We start from the raw sequence: 12,979 nt of genomic DNA on the forward strand, positions 1-12,979 counted from the left end.
TTGCTGAATAATATTCCCTTGTATGTATAGACCACATTCTGTTTATCCATTCCTCTGTTGATACACACTTGGGTTGCCTCCACCTTTTGGCAACTGTGTATGATGCTGGTATGAACATTGGTGTACAAGAATCTGATTGAGTCCCTGCTTTCAATTCTTTGGGGGTATTTGCCTAGGAATAGAATTGCTGGGTCATGTGGTAACTCTATGGTTAACTTTTTGAGGAACCAGCAAACTGTGTTCCACAGGACTTTATTCCATTGACCTATAGCTCTGTCTTTATGCCAGTACCACACTGTTTTGATTACTGTAGCTTTGTAGTAGGTTTTATTTTTTTTTTAATAAATTTATTTATTTGTTTTTATTTTTGGCTGTGTTGGGTCTTTGTTGCTGTGCGCGGGCTTTCTCTAGTGGCAGCGAGCAGGGGCTACTCTTCGTTGCAGTGCATGGGCTTCTCATTGCGGTGGCTTCTCTTGTTGCGGAGCATGGGCTCCAGGCATGTGGACTTCAGTAGTTGTGGCACGCAGGCTCAGTAGTTGTGATGCACGGGCTCTAGAGCGCAGGCTCAGTAGTTGTGGCACATGGGCTTAGTTGCTCCGTGGCATGTGGGATCTTCCCAGACCAGAGCTTGAACCCATGTCCCTTGCATTGGCACGCAGATTCTTAACCACTGCGCTACCAGGGAAGCCCCTATAGTAGGTTTTAAAATTAGGAAGTTTTAGTCCTTCAGCTTTGTTCTTTTTCAAAACTATTTTAGCTCTTTGGGGTTTCTTGAGGTTTGTTTTTGGTTTTGTGTTTTAATCTCTCTCTCTCTCTCTCTCTCTCTGTCTCTCTGGATTTTTCTTCTTGGCTGGTGGCAGTCAGCAGCCTTCATGAGAGAATGCTGGACTGTCTTCAGCTTGTGTGTGGTGCCCCAGAAATTCTCTTTCCCTGCCCTCCCCTCTACCTGCTCTCCAGCCAGACTTTTCACCCCAAGACATGAACCTGCTTATGAGTCAGACGCTCAGGCACTGAGTATCCAAAGAGGACCCAGATGTGGGGAGGAGCCCGGGAGGGGTGGGCAGGAGACTGGAGTCACTGTGCAGGTCAGAGGTTCCAAGAGTTGAGCATCAGGGACCCACCTGTTCCCAGGGGAGAAGCTGACCCTGGAAGGAGTCTTGAAGGATGAGTGAGTGGCCAGGCAAGGGGGGTCAGGGGAAGGCAGGCCAGGTGAGGAAAGCATGGCAGATCATGGCCCGATGTGTCAGGATCCATCCTGTCTGGGCAGTGGGGAGGGTTTGGGGTAGGGTGGGTGTGGAATGGATGGGGGATTGGGAAGCAGTGAGTCTGGAGAGGTGAAGAAGGGTTGCGTGCTGGGGGCTTTGTGGCTGGCTGGGAGCTTGGACTTAATTCCAGGAGCCGCAGATGAGGGTTTGCCAAGCCCTGGACTGAATTGGGGAGAAGTATTCTCGCCGAGAGGCTCAACCACATGGTGGGGGTACCTGTGATTCTCCTCGGCACCTCATCACTCACCCAGGCATCACATCCAGGGCGCTAGATTTTCCTTTTCCAACCTCTTACTTCGTCTTCATTTTTGTATATTAGCAATTCAGTAACACATATAAACGTTTTCTCCTTTTCATTTTTCTTGTTTTCCAAATTTTCTACAACAAACACTTTTTCCTTTGATAATCATAACATACTTAAAAAAAAAAAACCCTGAAAATTTAGAAAACCCAGAAAACTGAAGAAAATAAACCACTCATAATCTCATCACCCAGAGATGACTGTTAATACGTTGGTACATTTTATTACAGTTTCTTTTTTTTCCCAGTAAATATAATTTTCAACAGTGGGGTTATACTATATGTGTTTTGCATTCTGATTTTTTCACTTAACATTATAAACATTTCTCTGTATCATTATACTGAATTTTAAAATGTCATTTTATTGCTTGCTGAACAGTACACTATGTGCATATATTATAATTAATTTACTTTTTCCCAAATGGTTGACATTTAGGTTGGTTGCCGTTTTTGATCATATACGTAATACAGTTAATAAATATTCTTATAATTCTTTGTGCATCTCTGATTAATAATTAGGACACATTCCTAGAAGTTTAATTATAGCGTCAAAAACGCAAGTATTCGAAAAGTTATATTTTGTTATATATTACTATATAGTGTCAGATTATTCCCCCAAAAGTCATCCCAAATTATACTCCCCCCACCCTTAGCAGTATAGTGTACTTTCCGTATGCTCCTGGCATCCTTCCTAAGCTAGGCACTATCATTTTCAATCTTTGCCAGTTTGGTAAGAGAAAAATGTGTAATCTTGGTTTGATTTTTTAAATTCTTCGTCAGTGAGAGTGAACTTTTCCCCCTATGTTTAGTAGCCATTTGTAATGTTTTAATTTCTTATGTATCTCTCTTTGCCAGTTTTGTACTGAGGTACTAATTTTTCTATACTTATTTGTGAGAATTCTTTATACGATGAAGCCAGCTACTTATTGAGCACTTACTACATGCTAGGCACATGTTAGTCTTTCACATGCATTAACTCATATGATTCTCAAAATAACCCTATAAGCTAGGTGCAGTTTTACATTTCCACTTTCCACATGAAGAAACAGGTATAGAGAGGTTAATTAACTTGTCCCAGGTGTCACAGCTGGAGTGACAAAATTGAAATTTAGGTGGCCTCAATCCAGAGACCTACATGCCTAGCCATTGTCTTATACAAATCTGCTAACCCTTGTCCTCCATTTTTGTTTTGTTTTGTTTTGAAGGGGAGGTATTTTTAAAAATTAACTTCTTAATTTAGAACAGTTTCAGATTTACAAAAAATTTCAGCAGATGTACAGAGTCCTCATAGATTCCACAAGCAGTTTCCCTTATTATTAGCATCTTATATTAATATGGTACTTTTGCTACAGTTAATGAAACCATCATTGATATATTATTATTAACTAAGGTCCATACTTTTTTTTTTTTTTTAATTTTCTCTTTTTTTAATGCTATTCTTGTCTGCTTACATTCTTTTTATGTATGTATGTATGTATGTATGTATGTATGTATGTATGTATGTATGGCTTTGTTGGGTCTTCGTTTCTGTGCGAGGGCTTTCTCTAGTTGTGGCAAGCGGGGGCCACTCTTCATCGCGGTGCGGGGGCCTGTCACTATCGCGGCCTCTCGCTGCCGAGCACAGGCTCCAGACGCGCAGGCTCAGTTATTGTGGCTCACGGGCCGAATTGCTCCATGGCATGTGGGATCTTCCCAGGCCAGGGCTCGAACCCGTGTCCCCTGCATTAGCAGGCAGACTCTGAACCACTGCGCCACCAGGGAAGCCCTGAAGGTTTCATTTTAAACAATGTAGCTTCCTGTGCAGAAACAGCTGTGCCTTCAAATGCTCTCAGGTCATCTGCATGCTTTGTCAGGCTCACATTTTTCATGTACAGTCTAGACTTTATTTTTCGCAGTAACATGATATAAAGTCCTAACAGATTTTTATAAGGAATGAAGGATTTATATAAGGATAAACCACTCTCCTCTGCTGCTCCTGATCTTCCACCTCTTGTGCCTGTGGAGACGTGGGAACCTTGGAAAGTGCGAGAATCCCTCACTTTGACATTCCTTCATTCTCAGGATTCTTACCGTGCAGGACACTTTGGATATCGTTTTTTGTGGGTTTTTTTTGCCTGTACCTAGTACAAGTTCGCCTTAGCCAATCTTATGGTATGTCTGCTGTGAACGTTATGAAAAACAGTTGTAGGCAAAAGAAATTATATTTGGCTTACTTACATTTAGGGGTGTTCCGTAGCAACTTTAGAGTCATATCTATATTTTGGAGGCAGGATAGTTCTGTGTTTAATATAACCCATACATCTGTCTCGCACTGCATGTCCCCATAAAAGCCTGACAGCATAAGATATCATTGGTGAAGATGAGAGCTCCCAGGAATCTGGCAAAGACCCTTCACTTTAGAGCAATAGCTCTGAAAACTTCATTGGGTCAGAGATCCTGTGATAACATAAAACTTTTATAGACTTTTTCCAAATGAAAATACACATACACACAGTACAGAAAAGTTACGAGAGTCAGAGATCCCGAGACATAAGCATTAGCTCGTTTTATCCTTTCATGGCCCCTATAAAGTAGTTGTTAATAGCTCCATTTTACAGATAAGTAAACTGAGGCCTGGAAAAGTTGAGAAACTAAGGCTGCAGAGCTAGTAAACGGTCGAGCAGGGATTCAAGTGAACCTGGCTGAGGGAAAACAATTACTGGTCATTTCCAGAGTGGGTCAGCCACAGAGCAACTTACTAACCAGCAGAGGCTTCTGTTTATCTGCTAGAAAATAAGTTTTTATGGCTCCCTCCCTACTGATAGCACAGTTTCAGGAAAGTAAATGTTTGAGAAAAGTAAATGGTTGAAAAACACAGCCCATTCTGTAGACAAATACCCGTACACTGTGTTGCATTTACACAGAGCAGATAGAATGCCTCTCCCGGGTTTCTTTGCTGAATTATTTTCGTCTGTGAGTCTTGTTTTCCTAACAACTGCAAAATGTTATGTTTCCATGGCTACCTCAAAAGTGTTCTTAAATAGGGGTTTGAGAAAACAAAACTAGGAAGGCTTGGGCAAGACATAATGGTAGGAAGATGACATGTTTTACCTGCCAGGCGTCACCTTCTCAGCATTTCTGTGAGTCCAGCGGTGTCTTGTCTCTGTCCCTTCCCCAGTTGCCTCCTTTGCCTTTTAAGACCTGTGATCCACTGGTTCCACCACGTGTGAAGCCATGGTTCCTGTGACGTGTCCAGTGGCCTGGAGTGATGGCGTCTGGGAACACAACTCAAGTTCTGAATAACATGGGCCACCTTTACAGTTGATACCCGAAGTGCGGGTTGGCAGGTTCCATTGAGGACAAGAGCAGAACTGAGAGATGTTCCCACGTTTCAGGAGCGGCTGTTGCTGGCGGGGAGGAGGAGACAGAGAGAGGTGTCTGCAGTGGACCTCTTTCACCTGTCGTCCACCTCCGTCCCGCTTCTGGCCGGGTAGAGGGTGCTGTTCTCCAGTCTTCCCACCAGGGGGCGCCAGCCACCATCTGCTTAGTTTCTGGCCTTGGTTGGCCTGGGGTGACCAGGACGGTCTTCAGCCCACTCCTTTGCTGGGTGGGAGAAAACGAGAGTCTTCGGATGCTAACTTACAGTGCACGTAGGAGGAAAGGAAACAGATTAGGGAGCGAGGGAGGATGAGGCCGAGGGTTTTGGTATTTCCATTTCCTTCTGCTGGCTGGGATCCTGCGTCCCCCGGGTGTCTTGTTTCTCTTCACTCCGAATCGTGTGGTTCAGGGCATATTTTTTGTGGCTTCTGAGGAGTTGGAAGCCTTCCCCCTCCTTTGCGTTGTTCACTGGTGTTCGCTGGTTGAACTGCAGTATAAACACCCAGGGCTGGACGCAGAGGGGGCTCACTGTGACCTTCTGACTGATAGAAATACAAAGCTGGAAGAAAGTCTCTTCAAAAACATTTGCGGGTTGAAGGTGTGACAGAAGTTTCTGGTGCCCCCTGGTGGCCGCTGTTCATTACTTCATCACAGAGAGAAAGGAGGAGCCCCGCGTCCCCGCCCCCGCCGGCCGCTGGGTCTCCCGTGACACGACCGGGGTGTCGCCGCTCCGAGGAGTCTTCTGCAGACACCAAGACCAGACAGCTCTAGCGCTTGACTGGCTCCTCCGACATCCCTTTTTCTCAGTTTCTGTTGCCCTAGGCCCACACTTTTAAATTCCTCTTGTGTTTCTCATTCGGCAGTCTTTTCCCAGTTCAAGGCCTTTTTCTTTTAAGTAAAAGTTGTTTTATGTCCCTGATAATAGTCTGTTTTGTTTGATTGATTCCATACCCCTGTTTGAATGGTCAGTGGGGCTGGGGAGGGTCTTGTGTTTGGGACTGAAAATGCTTGAAGGGTGTGTGTGTGTGTGTGTGTGTGTGTGTGTGTGTGTGTGAGACGTGTGTGAGGTGTGTGTGTGACTGCGTGGAAGGTGTGTGCATGTATATGTGGCTGTGTAACTGTGTATGTGGTGTGTGTGTGATTATGTGTGGGAGGTGTGTGTATGTGTACACGTGTGTGTGTGTGACTGTGTATGCGTGTGTGTGGTATGTATGACTTTATGTGGGAGGTATGAGTGTGTATATGTGGTGTGTACATGTGACTGTGTGGTGTTTGTGTGAGACTATGTGTGGGTGTGTGTGACTATGTATGGGTGTGTATGTATATGTGGTGTGCATGTGTGACTGTGTGGGGGTTTGTATGTATATGTGGTGTGTGTGTGTGTGACTATGTATGGGTGTGTATGTATATGTGGTGTGTGACTGTGTGGGGGTTTGTATGTATATGTGGGGTGTGTGTGTGTGTGAGACTGTGTGTGTGTGTATGTATATGTGGTGTGTGGGTGTGACTGGGTGTGTGTGTGTGACTGTGTGTGGGTGTGTATGTATATGTGGTGTGTATGTGTGTGACTGCGTGTGTATGTATATGTGGTGTGTGTGTGTGACTGTGTGTGGGTGTGTATGTATATGTGGGGTGTGTGTGTGTGACTGTGTGTGTGTGACTGGGTGTATATATATGGTGTGTGTGTGACTGTGTGTGTGACTGTGTGTGTCTATGTATATGTGGTGTGTGTGTGACTGTGTGCGTGTGTGTATGTATAAGTGGTGTGTGTGTGACTGTGTGTGTGTGTCTATGTATATGTGGTGTGTGTGTGACTGTGTGTGCGTGTGTATGTATAAGTGGTGTGTGTGTGACTGTGTGTGGGTGTGTATGTATATGTAGTGTGTGTGTGTGACTGTGTGTGAGTGTGTATGTATATGTGGTGTGTGTGTGGGTGTGTATGTGTATGTATATGTGGTGTGTGTGTGTGACTGTGTGTGGGTGTGTATGTATATGTGGTGTGTGTGTGTGTATGACTGTGTGGGTGTGTATGTATATGTGGTGTGTGTGTGTGGTGTGTGAGTGTGAAGGAACCCCGGTGCTGCCAGCCCCAACTTGCCCACAAGTCCTTCGTCACAAAGCAGTGACATTTCGTACATAGAGACGTCAGGAGACTGGTTTCCCCGCTGGGCTGAAGGGCTGTCTTGTGTGTCTGGTACAGAGCGTGAATACTCTACTGAGAGCATCAAATCCCAGGTTCTCCGCCTTCTTTACAAAGCACAGAGGGTTTTTGATGTTTCTTTGTCTTTCAGCGTGAAACTATCTCCCAGGGAGCAGCGGTGTCCTCGCCTTCTGGGTCATCTGGAAGGGAGCGGGGCCTTGGGCTCCCGTTTCTCCTTTGCATCCGTGCCATCGCCACCCTCGGGTCGCCCCTCCTCTCTCCCTCTCCCCACACATCTTCCCTTGCACGTTTGAAAACCCTCTATGGAAGCTGAATCACGTCGCTTCCTTTTTTGGTCATCCTGGAGCTTTCCTCCACTTGCATCACTAGGATGTGTGAAACAAATCAGTTGCTCGCGTTCTGTCTGTTTTGTATGTTCAGAGTTCAGAGAGAATAAGCAGTGCCCTGGGCGTGGGGTGCCCCACTGAACCACTCCATAGATGTTCTTGCACAAGTCAATTTAATTAAAGGGTGGGTGCTGAGATAAAACCATTCCGAATATCTTATTTGAGAACAAAAATAAAATCAACCTCTAAAGGGAGAAGAGAAAGAAAAATCCCAGCACAAGGACATGTTAATATCTCTGAGTTGGGGAATTTCTGTGCATTTGGCCCTTGATGGTGTTGTCAGGGGAGAGAGTTCTGGGAACATCTGAGGCCGCCTTTTCCCTGACAGATGTACCAGGAGCCCTGGAATGAGGCTGAGGAATGTTGCCACACAATCTGCACGTATCCATCCCGGCATCTGCCAGCCTGGGAAATGTGTCTGCCAGCTGTCACTGCTGGAGGCTTACCGGGTGTCTCAAATAGAGGGATTAGGGAACCAAAAGGCCAGTGACTGATGGAAATGCCCATCCTGGTGGCTGATCCCAGTGCAGGGTCACATTTCTGCATGTCCTGTCCCCTGATACGGCTGAAGCGGACTCATCCTGTCCCCAGGGACGCCTCCTGCTCGTCCCTCCTACAAGTGGCCCCTCAGGGCAGTGTTCGGCATGCCTCTCTCCCTTTGGAATGCTGCCAAAGGGCACCAGATTTGCTGCAGGAAGTAAGAGGGGTAGTGATGGAAGAGTTGATGAGAGGTGGTCAGGAGACATGAATCATCGACGGCCTTGGGTCCTGCACCCTTGGCTGAGCCAAGCTGTGCGGGGCTTGCATGCGGGGCTGGCGGTGTGTGCTGGGTATGGTGTGGGTCGTGCTGAGTCAGACCTGAGTCACTTTCCCACCCCTGCGCCAGGAGCCGGGGGGTCCAAACCACAGGCCCTGAGAGTGAGGGGGGCAATGTGGATTGTGGCTCAAAGAAGGGGATCGATGTTGGGCGGACGAGAATCGTGAGTCCCCTGTGCAGCGGTAATTCGGCTGTTCTGAGTTAGGTGAGTTTTGTTACGGTAATTCAGAATCTTTTCTTAAAAAAATTTTTGTTGGAGTAGAGTTGATTTCCAATGTTGTGTTAGTTTCTGCTGTACAGCAATGTGAATCAGTTATACGGTATACACATATCCACTCTTTTTTAGATTCTTTTCCCAGATAGGCCATTACAGAGTATTGAGAAGAGTTCCTTGTGCTATACAGTAGATTCTTATTAGTAGCTACAGAATCTTTTGGAGGAAAGGAAATGGTAAATGATATTCAGTCCACAAATGCAGTTTTGAGGAGGAAATATTGAACCTGCTGTTGATCAAAAAGCTTCTTCTCTCCAGTTTAGAGGTTAGAGACACGTTTTCTGTATAGAAAGTGAGGATCTACGGTGTGACTGAAATCCCAATGATTTAAGGCATTTCAGCATCCATCCAGAGTGGCCATCACCTGGACGGCCCACGCCCGGATTTTCTGATTCGATACGTCCAGGGTGGGGATCGGGAATTTGCATTTCTAATTCTCAGGTGATGTTGATACTGCTGGGCCAGGGACCCTACATTTACTGATTTAAGGCAAAGGACTGAAACATTCCATTTACCAAAAAAGAAAGAAAGAAGGAAAGAAAGGGAGAAAGGAGGGGAGGGCAGGAAGGAAGGAAGTCCGCCAGTGTTTCAGTAAATACATTACAAGATATTCAGACTTCATTAGTAATCAGATGTGTTAGGTAAAACCAACAGTGGCATAGCATTCCTACCCACTTGCCAAAGTTTTAGAAGATTGACTGACTCGGTGTTGGTTAGGATTTAAGGAAGATGCTGTCTCCTATGCTGCCATTTAAAACTGTGAATTAGTACAGCCTTTCTGGAGGGCAGTCTGCCTATGTGTCTCCAGATACAAAATGTGCTCCAGAGTTTTAACTCTAGGAAATAATCCTGTACGTGTGAGAAGATGCTTGTATAGGGTTATTCATCCCGGTTTCGTTCATAATGAGGAACAATGAACCCCCTAAATATCCCTCCACGGGGAGCAAATTATGTAAACCATGGAGACACACAAAGGCTTGTTATGCAGCTGAGAGGAGCTGGGAACACGGGCTCTGCAGGGGTCAGGAAGGGTCTTGACTCCACAGCCTGGTTCCCACTCCTTCCCCTGGGGAGCAGAGCTTATGATGAAAACAGGAGAAGTTGGGAATAAGCCCTGGCCTCTAAAAGAGGACGTATATTTAAATACGTATATTTAAATCTCATTTGTTTAAAAGTATCTATCTGTCCATCTGTTTATCTGTCTGTCTGTCTGTCTATCCGTGCTCATAAGTACGTGCTTGTGTGTATGTAACAGGGTGATTTGGGAGGTTTCTGTCTATTCGTTCAGTCACCAAATGTTATGGAGCAGACAGAGCAAGACAGACAAGATGCTTTTTGTTGACAGAGCACGCTTCTAGTCAGGAAAGACAGATACTAAGTGGAAAAATAGAAATAATTTCATTCCAGGTGTAAAAAGTGCTTTGAAGAAAGACAAAAACAGAGTGTGTGGCTCACCAGCATTTTAACAGTTGGTTGTTTAGCAAAAACACGACTCTGGGTAAGTTTTCCTTTCTACTTTGTACTTTCCTGTGCCATCTGAAATTCACTGTTTCAAAGACCGTGATCCTTGGCGTTCGAGGATTCTCCCGTCACTCACTTGGCTTAAGTCGCGCTTGCTGCCAGGCTGCCCTCTGCACCGTTTTCAGGCTCTTCCCTCAAGCCTCAGCTCGTCACCTCCTCAGAGCAACCTTCCGGCTCCCTGACTCATCATCTCCACTCGTCCTCCCCACCCCACCCTCCCTGGCCTTCCTAGGAGCCCCTGCACTTTTCTTATACATCATTCATGACAGCTTGTAAGTTACATATTTTCTTTGCTTACTAAACTCACCAATATGCAAGCTCCATGAGGGCAAGGACGGGGTCTGTCTTGTCATTTGTGAAATGTGTGGGATGATTGAATGAAAGAATTCTTACCGAACTCAGGTTCGGCTGCTCACCGCTCAAAAGCCAATAGTTCAAGAGGCAAGTGTCAATAGACAGGAAAGGTGCCTTAGTCAGAAAAGCCAGCAAACTGGGGAGAAGGTGGACTTGCGTCCTGAGACCAGCTCCAACAAGTCTGCTCAGCCATGACAGTTTTTAAAGGGGAAAAAAGGGGAAGAATCTCAGTGAATCATCAAGGCAGGAGGTTGGATTCTGCATCGTTCTCTGTTGTGTTGCAGACTGGCTGACTCTTTCTTCAGATGTTATCTTGCCCAAGTGATCTGCGTGCAGGATTGCTAAGGGGGCTGTTGCGGAGTAGAGAGCTAGTCATTTTAACGGCTTAATTCTTCATTTTTACTGCTTTTTATCTAGGAAAAGAATCAACAGGTTAGACAAGGCATGGTGTGCATCCAGAAGAGCATAAGTCAGGAGTTACGTTAAATTGTCTAGTGATCTCATTCCTATAATTAGGTCCTTTTAAAGTTAGAGGGGAACAGAAATAGGCAAACAGGAAAGGGGCAAAAGAGCTGCTTTCAGAATGAGCGTGTATATTATTTTGCCTTAAACAATAAAGGTATTTATTTAAAATACTTTTAAAAACAAAGCACAATATTATTTGTATATGAAAGAATCCTTTTTTTTTTTAATTATAATTTTATTTATTTATGGCTGTGTTGGGTCTTCGTTTCTGTGCGAGGGCTTTCTCTAGTTGTGGCAAGCGGGGGCCACTCTTCATCGCGGTGCGCGGGCCTCTCACTGTCGCGGTCTCTCTTGTTGCGGAGCACAGGCTCCAGACGCGCAGGCTCAGTAATTGTGGCTCATGGGCCCAGTTGCTCCGCGGCATGTGGGATCTTCCCAGACCAGGGCTCGAACCCGTGTCCCTGCATTGGCAGGCAGATTCTCAACCACTGCGCCACCAGGGAAGCCCTCCTTTTCTTTATTAAACAGTTCATGTTGCCTTCTAAAATGAGGTGAATTTGGGGAGGGATGTTGTATCTCTGTTACACATACCAACTGTGCATATTGTTGGGGAAGAAGACATTTCCTTCTACCCTTCTAGATTCTTCTGGCTGGTCTAGGAATTAAATGGACGTAAGAAAGATTAACAGGAGAAAATCAAACAAAAGTTGAATAACATGTGTACGTGGGAGAGACCCAGGATAACCGAGTAACTCCCCCAAATGGCGGAAACTCTCACCTTATATACCATCTTCAGCTGAAGACAAAAGAGGATGCTGGGGGTAGTGGCTGGGACTTCGAAGGGATGGAAGGAAATTCACATGAAGATGGAAAAGCAAATGTTTGGTACACAACTGTTTGCTGGGCCCTGCAGAGACAATGGGACCCAGCGGGAACTCTGGTCTCTAGGTCCTGCACCCACTACACTGAGCCCATACTCTCTGCAGATGTCTCTGGTGACAGCTCTATCCCGGGAACAGGCCCTCTATCTGAATTTTTTTAGTCAGTTGGGAGAACGTCAGAATTTCTTCCAGAGTTTTGGTGCCTTGATTGTTTTCACCTTGATATAATCCACATGCCAAAGAGACATTTGGAGGTGGTGAAGTTTGCTTCCCTATAATATCCTTCAGAGTTGAGGAGAAAGCCTAGAATTCAGACGTCCCGCCCGAGAGGACTGAGTCCTAGTCATGCAAACTTTGGTGTCTGGTACTCCTCAGGAAATCCTTAATGCAGAGACTCATCTGCTTGTCTGGAAGCAGGATATTGGGCCCAGGGATCTTTGACAAAGGGCCTTTCCAGCTAAAAATTCCTGTGTTTCTATGAGATCTGGGGTGGAGGCTTAGGCTTGGAGTCAATGACTTATTAGTTCAGAAAAGAATTGAGAACAAATACATTCTACTCAGTAGCTAGCTATGCCTTGGCCAAAGGAAATAGAAAATACATATGATATTCCTGTATCATATGTGGTAAGGTGCCGAAAAGAGCAGTAAGGATAACCTTGCTTATGCTAGTTCTGTAAGATAATAATCACAGGATACCTTGGGAATTCCCTGGTGGTCCAGTGGTTAGGACTCCGAGCTTTCACTGCCGAGGGCCTGGGTTCAGTCCCTGGTCGGGGAACTAATATCCCACAAGCCGCGTGGTGTGGCCTATATATATGTGTGTGTGTATATATATATATGTGTGTGTGTGTGTGTGTGTGTGTGTGTGTTTGTGTGTGTGTGTGTGTGTGTGTGTGTATATCTCTTGACTAATTATGAGTACGTAAGAAAACAGTTTCCAAGAAAATACTTTTTGGGTGAGTGCTGGAAATCGTCACTAACACCAGTTAGTGTTACAGCCAAAGGACAACAATGGTTAATTCATTTATAGAGTGTTGCTCAGTTATTATTTTAGCCTTTGAATTGGAAAAAGACTCATTTATTATATAGCTTTTCTGGATTTATAAAATCATATTATTTTCAAGGAAATCTCCCCAAAGAAGATAATATCCTCGTCCAATATCCAACCTTCCTTTCCCTCAAGGTATCAATATTTTCA

The 12,979-nt window shown here is 45.2% G+C and overlaps 1 protein-coding gene and 1 long non-coding RNA gene across 6 annotated transcripts in view; one reads left to right on the top strand and one right to left on the bottom strand.

Moving 5' to 3' along the window:
- Positions 1–12,979, bottom strand: part of LOC309651449 — a 181,481-nt gene that overhangs the window by 37,544 nt on the left and 130,958 nt on the right. The gene's annotated exons all lie outside the window — the stretch shown is intronic.
- Positions 1–12,979, top strand: part of TACC1 (transforming acidic coiled-coil containing protein 1) — a 113,016-nt gene that overhangs the window by 24,510 nt on the left and 75,527 nt on the right. The window lies entirely within an intron of this gene.

The sequence above is a fragment of the Balaenoptera physalus genome (genome assembly GCF_965194825.1).
Source record: "Balaenoptera physalus genome assembly, chromosome: 21".
Lineage (NCBI taxonomy): Eukaryota > Metazoa > Chordata > Mammalia > Artiodactyla > Balaenopteridae > Balaenoptera > Balaenoptera physalus.